Source organism: Rhincodon typus, chromosome 26 (assembly GCF_021869965.1).
Source record: "Rhincodon typus isolate 14 chromosome 26, sRhiTyp1.1, whole genome shotgun sequence".
NCBI lineage: Eukaryota > Metazoa > Chordata > Chondrichthyes > Orectolobiformes > Rhincodontidae > Rhincodon > Rhincodon typus.
In genome coordinates, this window is record NC_063357.1 from 26082796 (window position 1) to 26095014 (window position 12219).

Consider the following 12219-nt stretch of genomic DNA (forward strand, 5'->3'; position numbering starts at 1 on the left):
CTCCCTATTTATTTCAGAACCCCCTTCCCCTCCCCCATTTCTGAAGAAGGGTCTAGGCCTGAAACGTCAGCCTTCCTGCTCCTCTGATGCTGCTTGGCCTGCTGTGTTCATCCAACTCTACACCTTGTTGTTTCAGGATATTGAGTTCTGTTTATCTGTCTTTATATGGACTTTAAAGTCTGCCATGGACCGGTGGCCTTAATATCCTATTTCTCTGCTGTAAATACTATACTTGGGTGGGGACATGTTAGATTTTGGTGGAAGAGTAAAGAAAGGCAATAAATAGGTGTTGTGTTCACAGGACTTCTCTATTAGAATTTTCAGGATACAATTCTGATTACTATCACTTGAATTTGCCTGGAAGTGCTGATTAGATAACATTTTCATGAAGCAGTGGGCTCCATGCACCGACTTATAGTGTCGTAGAGTCATACAACACAGAAACAGGCCCTTTGGCCCAACCAGTCCATGCCGAACATAATCCCAAACTAAACTAATTCCACTTGGCTGCTCCTGGCCCATATCCCTTCCAATCTTTCCTATTCATGTACTTATCCAAATGTCTTTTACATGTTGTAATTGTAACCTTATCCTTAGGAGGTTGATTCCACACATGAACCTCTGTGTAAAAAAATTGCCCCTCATGTCTTTTTTAAATCTCTTTCCTCTCACCTTAAAAATGTGTCCCTTAGTCTTAAAATCACCCATCCAACTACTATTAACTCTATCTATACCATTATTATTTTATAAACTTCTCTTAAGTCACCTCTCAACTTCCTATGCTCCAGCAAAAAAAGTCCCAGCCTATCCAGCCTCTCTTCAGAACTCAAACTTTCCATACCTGGCAACATCCTGGTAAATCTCTCCTGAACCCTCTCCAGCTTAATAATTACTTCTCTTGAAAGTGTGATGTGGGATGGAACGCTCAGCAACAGCTTTCAGGATGGTTCAGGGACTGAGTAAGCTGGAGTGTTTCAAAAGTCCTGTTCATCAACAAGTGAACAGTAAAAGGTAACAAAAACAGAAGTTGCTGGAAAAGAGCATCCGCATTTCTTTTGGTTTTTATTTAGTAAAAGGTAACATCCTTTTAAGTAACTCTGAGAAATGAATTGTGAACTCTTGTTTAGCTGATCGCTCTTAGGAGTAATTATTAAATCAAGAGTTATCCACCAAAATCACAAACAGTGCTAGCAGGTAATTTAGTTGTCCATCATTCCCTTTAACTGGCCATAACTAGCACTGACCGGAAATATTTGATCTGAAGTTGCAGTAAGCAAGGACTAAATTGAAGTTACAATTTGAGACCCCACCTTGGTCACCTCTTTTTCTTTTTAGTGCCTAAAATATTTGGCTGAGCTCACCCAGCCCCTGTGTAAAGGCTGTACATCAATAAGGGTTTGCACATTCCTGTCACATGTCAGGTGTCCATTCATCCTGTTTACCCTATTTACTATTTACGGGAACTTACTCAAAGAGCTTCCCAGCTCTAAATAGTGGGCAGGTGGGTTCAGTTGCATGGAAAATTAGAAAATCAAAGTTAAAGGACAAGGTAGGATTGCATGTTAGTGATGGGGCTAATTGTCACCAGAAGATAAAAGGAGGGGACGGAATGCTTGAATATCATACAGTACTAACTACTTTCAATCTATGCCCTCTCATTCTCAATGCTTTCATGAGCGAGAACAATTTATCTGCACTGTTCAGACCCCTCATGTTTAATGTGATGTGAGGCACTGATGCCCATTGCTGGCACTATGTTGTATTAAACTTCTATATCTGGTTACCAACCATTGGTGGCTTCTGGTTGAAACAGAGAGCCGTCACCAACCCCCTTCCTATTCTAGTCTCAGGGGATATTCATTAGTTAGTGGTGATGGATGGACAGTGAATAATTATAAGCAGAAGAAGCTTTTGTCTTGAATAACAAGATGTTGTTTATTACATAACAGTACCTATATACAGACTACATTAACTCTAAAGAATATTAAATATTACTAATGAAAGGAAGAGAAGACTCTTGTGCCTCTATCAGAAGATCATGCCAGACTCCAACTAATAGCCCCCCCGCCCCAGGACAGTGTGTGACATCAGGCTAGGCAAGCTCAGCATAGGTCAAATATTAAATTCTTTCAAAGCCATCACCTCAGACAGCAATTCTACATAGTTTGTGATAAATCTACATTCTTTGAAGCACAAAAACCTAACAGGAAAGATAATTCTGCCATGGCTCATATGAGAAATTAAAGATTGTTTTAGGTCATTGAAGAGATTTATATAGTTACCAAAGTAGTGAAGCTGAGTACTGAAAGCATTTGAGAATCCAACAAAGGACGACCAAGAAACTGAAGAAGAAAGAGAAAGCAGAGTATGAAATTAAACCAGTGAGGTAAATAAAAATGAACTGCAAAAGCTTTTGTAGGAATGAAAAATGGAAAAATTTAGGAAAGACAAATGTGGGCCCAATATAATCAGATCTAGGATACTTTATAACAGGGGATAAGGAAATGACAGAGAAACTAAATAAGTAGTTTGTATCTGTCATCGGTGGGATGGGGGGAAGAGACAGAATTCTCCAAGGAATATGAATTCTTAAAAAAGGTAATCATGAGAATGAGGAACTGAAATAAATGATCATTAATTAAAAAAAAAGTAGTACTGGAGATTTAAGAAGGTGGATTAGATAGTAAAATCCCATTAACTACTATGGTTTCAGCCCTGGTGCATGGCATGGCCTCAGTCATGGTCACTTTAATAACAACAGCAGCCATATCCTGTCTTGAGGTGAGGACATAAAACTAACCCTGCTCCCTTCTGTTTAGAGATTATATACTCTGTCCCACAAGACAAAGTGAATTTGTCAGTGGGAATATGAGATAACAAGATATAGAGCTGGATGAACACAGCAGGCCAAGCAGCATCAGAGGAGCAGGAAGGCTGACATTTCAGGCCTGGACCCTTGTTCAGAAAAGACCCTTGTCAGTGAGAATGATGCCTTTTCTGTGGGCAATATGATTGTCATTACTGAATAACCAACAATGTCTGAAAGCTGTGAGTAATGGCTGTGTGACTTCAACAGTGAAAAGTGTGTGAGGCTGAGGTTGAGGGGTGTTATGAGTTCGAGACTTGAGCTATGCCTGATTAGGTTTGCTGTTAGATGAGTGAGGGAAGGGAGGCATACTGAAGAGTGTCTAAAGCTAGTTACAGATGTTGCACATGCTACCACCAGTACCTTCTAGGTATACATTCATCAAGGTCCTGCACAGTCTAGTGCGGATGAGGATAGCCACATTCTGGTCTAGCTGGAAGAGTCTCTTACTACAAATAAGATGTAGTTTATTGCATCCATGCAACTATTTGCATGTTTCAAGGGTATTTTATGCATTATTACAGAGATTGTTAGCAGGCTGTGGTTTCATATCTCCTCATTCAAGTTCTCAGTTACTCTGTCCACTAGTCTCATGACATCATCACAGTGGATGGTGCTTATGGCACATTATCAGTATTAACTGTTTTAGACCCTTAAGGTATACAACTGTATGAATAAGACATTTGGAGATGAATTCACTGAGCTGGAAGATCTTGAAGCTTTTTGCTGCACTGCAGCCAAGTTTGGTGACAACCTGCTCACATTAGCTTCCAAGGCTACCTGCTTTCATTTCCTTCTAAGTACTTGTCTGGAAAGTTTCCTTGTCCCATCTAGGAGAAGACTTCTTTCCATATCCTGTATCAGGTCTCCTGTGTTAAATCTGACAATCGGGGGGCCATTGCCCACTATGTTGTGCCATCTATACTCTCCCAGTGGGTTAGACATTCTCAAACAACAACTTCCAGCACATACTCCATGCAGCCTGTACACCCATCTCTTTTAGCAGTTATAATATGGTTTTAAATTATGCAGATGAACTTTAATGGATGTTTGCCTTGCTTAAACCTGTTGAGATTATGCAGCCATTTGACAGTGTGTTTAATACTGGAGTAATTACTTAAATTATTAAAAGGCATGAGGTTTGTATGCCTTGACTGTGCATTGCTTGGAATGGGTCTGAGTGTATTAGGCTTCACAGTTCCTATGCTTGTTTGCAGGGGCAAACACCTTTTAAGTCCTTTGGATTTCCTAAAATTGAATTTCTTGAAAAATTAGCAAGCATATCTAAAGAACAGGATTTTCCTTTACTTAATAGCCTGATACACTTGATCTATCATTACCAATTATACCCACAGGAGCATTGGAGGGCACTAAGATAATTGTTTTTTTCAAACTTGCATCAGCTTAGTCTATAAAAAATACAGCAGAAAGCCAAGCGGAAATATTTTCAAGATTTACACTTGTAGCGCCAGTATTTACCAATTTGTCAATGTCAAGATAGTATGAGTAACTCAATTAGGCACCAGGGGTGTTCACAAACTCAGTCCTATTTAAAAACAAGACAATTAACAGCACACCACAGTCACAAGTAGAGCGATATTCTATCTCAGACAGTTCAATGAGTTTATCCAGTGTGTACCCCAGTTACAGAGGCCTGGAAGATCTCACTTTTGATCCCTAGTATCTGCTGAGGCAGTAGGAGGGGCTATCACAATTAATCTTGATACTATGGACATAGAGAAGGGAAATAATTGAGTGTTCATTATCCTTTTTTCTACCCTGTAAACCCACTGAGATTTGTGTGAGTATGAGGTGAGAATTGTCTTGCAATCGGATTGTGATAATCAGTTGGCTCACCAACTGTTTTATGAAACGTCACATATAAATGATGTCTAACGTAGCAAACAGCAAGCAGAAAGCATCACCGTGGACCCAAGTCACAGAGAAGGACCAATGCCTTCAGGAGAGGACAGTAAATTGGCAAGTGAATTAATATTGGCAACCATCATTCTTGACATAGAAAATGTTAGAAACTTAACTGTTGAATTAACATTTATGTTTGCTTATATAAATCAACCTAAGATTTGTAGGATCTGATTATGATTGATTTGGTGAATGCTGACTGCAGCAAACTAATCATCATGGACAATTCCCCGCATGCGCAAAAGGCCCAATGTTGAATAATTCTTTAAATCAGCTGTTCGTCATGACATAAACAGTTCTATTCAGTTTGGATTAAGAGATATCCATATAGATTTTCTCCAGGAGCACAATCTGAAAATTCAACCCAGAAATGGGTTACCCCCACTTTGCCAAAGTTGTAATAGAGCAAAGTATCCTAATCTTGGTAACATACCCTTGATTTTAAAATAGGTGCACACTTTTCAGAAATGAACGTTAATATTTGGCACTTAGAAAATTGGTTTAACTCTCATTTAGCTTAAGACACTATCCTGGTAATGGAGTTGAAGCCTGCAAGAGGAAATTTTGGAGCTATGAAAAGGAACTCAGAAAGATATCAGGAAACCTTTTGGGACATTTCGTCACCAACGTCAGCGTTATTCAAATATTCATTTTGGAAATTCAGGACTTCACCTAAAATGAGTAGATGCTGTGCTACGTACCTACAGAAATCACCAGGAGAAGGGGAATGCTTGTTTATAGACATTTTGTGAGTTCTCCTTCTCAGTTGTAATGAAGAATCAGAGATAGGCATGAAGCCAACTAGTGCATATTTGAATCACAGTCAATGTTGTGTTGACTATGTGTCTTGAGGATACTGTTAAGAGAGTCACATTGGATGATGATCAGGTGAACTAATGCAAATGTCCTAATCTTGGATGTTTCCAGGACACTTTCTGACGTGGTTCGTTCTGAAATAAAATGTTAGTTTCACAAAGCCTGTGGTATCAGCAAAGCTGAAGTAGTCTCTGTTAATTTTTATTTATCTTTCCTATGTCATGATGTCTAAGGCAGGAAAGACATGCGTCATGGTCAGTATCTGCTCTTCCATTGAAATTTCTCAGTAAATCATTATTCTGACCCTTAGGAATTCTGCTGATAGCAGTCTTAAGCTCCTACAAGACCTGGTCATTCCTCTCTGAAATGGAGCACAGTGTTTAGCCTAAATATGCATGCATGTGACTAACTGACCCTGTTTGAGTTGAGGGGCAAATAGAAAGAATATTTTCTGAGCCATTTGCGGAAAGTTCTGCCATTAAGAGCAGTGAGTTCTTACAGGAGAAACTATAACCTGTTAATGTTCTTTGTTCTGTAAACCTCCTCTGCTGGATGAACCTGTAATGCTTTAATTTCAGTGATCTACTCTTGGTAAGCTGTGTTCCTTGTCAGGAAGCTCAGTTGTGATTTAGGCAATCAAGTTCCATATTGATCATTACTGCCATATGCATGTTGTCAACTAGCTACAAGTCATCTGGCATTCCAGATTAGCAAGCACAGTTGTCATCCTCTTTTCTGTTGTTTATCTAGTTTGTTTGCCATGTGCAATGAATTCCATCCACTCTTTGAACATGTACTCCATAATCTAAACACGGTACTGAGAGATTCTCAGTGTTGAGGCATGCAGTAGCTGATTATTGGATATAGTGGTCTCTCCCACTATCAGTCAAAACCCTTGGTACCCATTCTTTATCCTAATCAAATACAATGAATCCATTATGACTGTTATCTCTGCGTGTTGTGCTAAAGTTCTGTAGAAACACTCCAGTGTTCTCTTCAGGGAACAAACCTGGTATAAAGTTGTGGAAATATTGGGCTGCCCAACACTCAGAGAGCCCTTCTCAGTCTCCCTGGTTGAGTACATTAGAATGCAAAGCACCATGATTGGCACCAACTAACTGAAGAAAGATTACAATTCAGATAAAAGTCTAAAGGATACTGAGTTCTGAAGAAGTCAAATATTAATTTGTGTTTTTCTCATCACAATGCTACCAGACCTGCTGAGTTTCTTCAGCATTCTCTGCATTTGTTTTAGATGGCAGTCTGCCTGCTCTGGGCTACTGCCCCAGATTTTCTGACAATGTTTCCTCCTTTAGTCTTCAACTCTTCAAAGGTCACAAGGCCTCCATATATAGCTTACAGATGGGAATTTGCTTCTTCAACACTAGGGTATATTGACTAGCTAGTGGGCCTGCGCACAGTGTGTCAGCCTCCTGGGGTGGCAAAGGACACAGTTTCTGCATGATGTCTCAGCGGAGGACTTGCCAGTGAAGAGGCCAAAGTGTACTAACAGGGAGAAAGTAAAAAGTTGGCTTTCTTTTTCATATTCCTCTGACAAGCAAAGTCAGCTAAAAATAGGAAGCAAACTAACACATAAGAAAAGCATGAAGCACTCTAACCCTCCTTACCGATGTACAAGACACAACACATTGATTTGCTGGGTACAGTTATCCAGTCTATTGGAACAAAGGCACCTGGTAGAGCATACACTGTGGCACAGTGGTTAGCACTGCAGCCTCCCACTGCCAGGGACCTAGGTTCAATTCCACCCTTGGGTGACCTCCTGTGTGTAGTTTTCACATTCTCCCTGTGGGTTTCCTATAGGTGCTCCATTTCCTCCCATAATCCAAAGATGTGCAGCCTAGGTGGATTGACCATGGGAAAACAAGGTGTGGAGCTGGATGAACACAGCAGGCCGAGGAGCAGGAAGGCTGACGTTTCGGGCCTAGACCCTTCTTCAGAAAATTTTGGCCAGTCCATGCTAAACAAGATGCTGTCTATAACTCTTGGCAGGAGTTAAACCCTAAACCAAGCCTAAAGGTGAAAGCTGAAAGTAATCTGACATGATACCAGAAGACACTTGGAAAAAATTATCACTTAAGTGCTGGCTGAATGCATGCGATACATAAATTGAGTTTGACAGACACCTCTATCACACAGAAGAAACCACACAGAACTGAAGAAACTCAGGAGGCTTCGTAGCATCTGTGGAGAGAGAAAAAGAGTTAAAAGTTTGAGTCCAATATGGCTGTTGTTCAGAATTGCACTTCTATCAAAAGGCATTAGCAGAAGAATAATATTCAATCAAAGAATGAAATGCTAAACTTTAAAAATGCTCTGCATATTTATTAGGGTACATCCCTTTCTATATTTTTTGATCATTGAAAGTTGCCCCATTGGCTGATGTTTAATTATCTTTATGTATTTTTAATGAAGAGGCTAACTGTACAATAAACATGCATCCTCCTTATAAATTCTGGCCTTCCTTTGTCTCAATCTGTCTTTCTGAAATTGATGTTATTCCAATTGGAGCTGCACAAAGCACCATGGCCCCAGTGATACCCTCCACTGTTGGTGATTAATGGGCTGTAAGCCACCGATGTCCAGTAAGCGATGTGCTCGGAAAAGCAGATGCGGCAGGTTTTACATTATCCTGACTGCAACAAACCCATTCTGTTGTGTCAGCTGTAACCATGGGATTCTGATTATGAAATATGATGTGTGTTGAATTTAATGGGTTTCTTTGCCCTTCCAGCAAGTTCATTCCATTGAACTCAATGCCATCTCGTCTTCTCTTACAACCAGTAATAAAAGAAACATCATATGGTGTTATGATGACTGTTGTGAGTCTCTAACCACAAAATGTTTGTTGTTAGATCTTCTGCCCAAGAGCATGTTCTGTAATATAAGATAAATTCACTGTTCCATCGTATAAACATTAGTAACACCAGCACAATCATACCCAGGATCAAATATAAGTGAAGAGGCAAGGAAATGCCATGGTTATCTTTTTAGAACATATATAAATGTTAACATTACAATAGCACTATATTAAATCAGTGAGGCTGACCTATATTTTTCTACGTACACCTTTCAAGTCAGTAAATAGACATTCTTGACCAAAGCATGTTAGGATTACTTACCAGATGCTTTCAAATGTATTTTCTATAGCAGTGTTTGAAGCTGATAACACAATATGGAATAATGGCTGTTCAAAAATAAAGAGAACCTAGCAGAGGATCACAAACCAGTAAGCACAGTTTCTTGTATAGACTAAGAACATCAATGGAATACACAAACTTTGCATCTCATTCTGTATCAAGAATGATACGTGGCAGAATTTGAATTCATTTTCTTTTAAATCTGGAATTAAGCATCCAATGATGACCACGAATCTATTGTTGATTGTCGGAAAAACCCATCTGATTCACTAATGCCCTTTAGGGAAGGAAACTGCCATCCTTACCTGGCCTGGCCTACATGTGACTCCAGATTCATAGCAATGTGGTTGACTCTTAAGTGTCCACTGGGAAATTAGGGATGGGCAAAAAATATTGGCCTGGTCAGTAAAATCCATGACCAATGAATGAATGAAAAAAATAAAAGAGTTTCTTCGTAAAGCAGCATTGTGGAGCCCCAAGGCACTCTCCATGTCTATCCCTTGCTGAGCAGACCACACTCAATGTGTGAGATTTGGACATTGCTCCCCAAGAATATAGTGCATGGTGCACTGAGAGGACAATGTAAACATTAGCAGTTTTGAAGGGCTGCTGCCCTCTCACTGTTTGCAGCACAGCAATCCCTTTAAACATTTCATCTTTGGATACACACAAAGAGAAAGGAATGTTGGGAATAACTGACTGGAAGGGAAGTGAGGATGCTATCATATTGTCCCTTAGTGCACCCTCATAACCTTGTTGTTTACACCTCTTCCAAATTGTCTCATTTCAAAACCTATGTTTAATTGTATCTCAGATTAAGTGAAGATAATCCCATCTTTTGTACTGATTTTCAAAAGGTAGATACTATACAATAGTTAGTAGAGTTTAGTGACAGGTGGCAGACCCTAAAACCTGAAACCATTCACTTTCAATGAGCCACACGCCCGAGAGGTACTGGATAAGGGAGACCGTAAAGGATCACATATTAGATGATTGGGAGAGGAGTGAGTGAAGATCCCACATAGGCAGTCAGTATCAGTGAGAGGAACAGGTACGGTGAGGATCCTGTGACAAGCCATGAGGAGAGGAATTCAAAGACAACAAACCAGTGTCAGAGAGACCAAGATTTTGGAGGAGTTCAGGCCCATGAACGAATGGGTGTAAGTGCAAGACATGGATATAATCAGAGCAGAATCTAATCACAACTGGAACCCCACCAATATTTAATAAAGATGATAAAAGTAGCGTCCATTTAAGAGCAGGGTGCTGATTGGAAGGTAGTGGGTAAATTGTTTTCTGTGATTTACAGCTGCATTAAGAAAAGATAAGAATTCTAGTTTCTTTTCAAAAAAATTTAAATAATTTATTCCTCGGCTTAAACATAGGATAAGAATAATTTCACTAAAGCTATGGCAAGGGAACTCAGTCCCATGTGATGCATAGCCTGCAGTATGTGGGAAGTCTTGGACACTCCTGGCAGTAGATGAATGCTTTGCATCAGTGTTCACTTCATGACTATAACTGTGTATGGTAATGCGAAAGATACTAAATGAACGGGGAATATACAACAATTTGGGTGGATGACTAGCTATTGGTGATAGAGAAAATGGTGTAAAACACACGATCATGGGGCAGGTGAGGTGAACAGGGAGAGGAAGTAGGTAAGAGGGGAGATGGCATGGAACAGGGCAAAGAGGCAGGAGGAAGGAGGTGAGAGAAAGGCATGGGTTCTAGTTTGAGTGGATTGAGAACTGGGTGAAAAGCTGAAGCAATGACATTTCCGTCACACCATCAAAATGTTAAACAAACTACGAAAGCCCTACTTAAATAAAACAAGCTTTTAATATGGAAAGAAGTATAAGGAATCCCCTGTCACTCTGAGTTCCTAAAAACTAGTTCTGCCTATGAATAGGGCGATGTGAAGTTAATTATTTGTTTTGAGTGTTTTATAAATATAATTAACTACAGTGTAAATCATCCAAGTAATTCAAAATAAAAACAAAGTGCTGGAGAAACTTAGCAGCTTTGACAGCATCTGTGGAGAGTTAATGTTTTGAGTCCGACATGTCTCTTCTTCAGAATTGAAGAGAGAGGTGGAAAGTGCAGGTGGGAGGAGCAAATGAAACAGAAGTGAAGGTCAGGGAAAGATTAGTGACTGAGCAAAATTAGACATCTCAGATGTCACAGAATGAAAAACAAAGATTTTGACCATGATTATAGAGAATGGAGATAGGTGAACGGTGGATGTTAATAGTGGAATATAGTTCTAAAGGCAAGTCATGTTGGATTAAAAGTGTTAACTCTTGTTTCTCTCTACATAGATGCCACTAGACTAGCTGAGTTTCTGTAGCACTTGCTGTTTTTATTTTAAACTGCTTTGTGTTTTTATTTCAGATTTCTAGCATCTGTTGAATTTTGCTTTCAAGTAAGTCATTTAAAAGTTGTTTTGGCTTACAGGAGTGAATACTGTCATTGGGGAAGTAGAGGAGAATGTGCCAAGGACAAAAAAAACCAAATATTTATTCAAAGTGTGAAGACACTTTGCAGTTCAGCCTGATGGATAAGAACATAAGAACTAAAAGCAGGAGTAGGCAATTCAGCCCTTCGAGCCTGCTGTGCCATTCAATACAAATTGTGATTAATATCATTTTGGTCTTAAATTTACTTTCCTATCCACTCCCCATAACCCTCCAACATATTACTCATTAAAAATCTATCAACCTCCTCCTTAAATTTACTCAATGCCCTGGCATCCATTGCATTCTTAGGTCATGAATTCCACAGATTCACAGCCCTTTGAAAGAAGTAATTTCTCTTTATCTCTGTTTTAAATCTGCTAACCCTTCTCTTAAAATTATGATCTCTTATTCTAAATTGTCCCACACAAGGAATCATGTGCACTACATCTACTCTGTCAATGCCCTTCAATATCATATACCTCAATTAGATGTCATCTCATTCTTCTCTGCTCAAGAGATTGTAGGCATAAATTACTCGATCCCTCTTCATAAAAAAAACCCTCACTTCTGGAATCAATGAAGTGAGTATCCTCTGAACTGCCTCCAATGCAATTACATTTCTCCTCAAGTAAGGGGACCAAACTGTATGCAGTACTCTAGGTGCAGTCTCACTGATGCTTTATACAGTCACTTCCCTACTTTTGTACACTATCCCTGTCGTAATAAATGCCACAATTCCGTTTGCCTTCCTTATTACCTGCAAATCTGCATACCAGTTTTCTGCAATTCATTCACGAAGATAACCAGATACCTCTGGACTGAAGGACACTAACATTTCTCTCCATTTAGATAAGTTGCCTTTCTCCTCTTCCAACCAGAATCGTTCTTCAAACCTCACATTTATCCATCTTAAACTCCATCTGCCAAATTTTGGCCCATTTACTAAACCTATCCATATTCATTTGTAAATTTCTTATTTATTTACTGCAACATA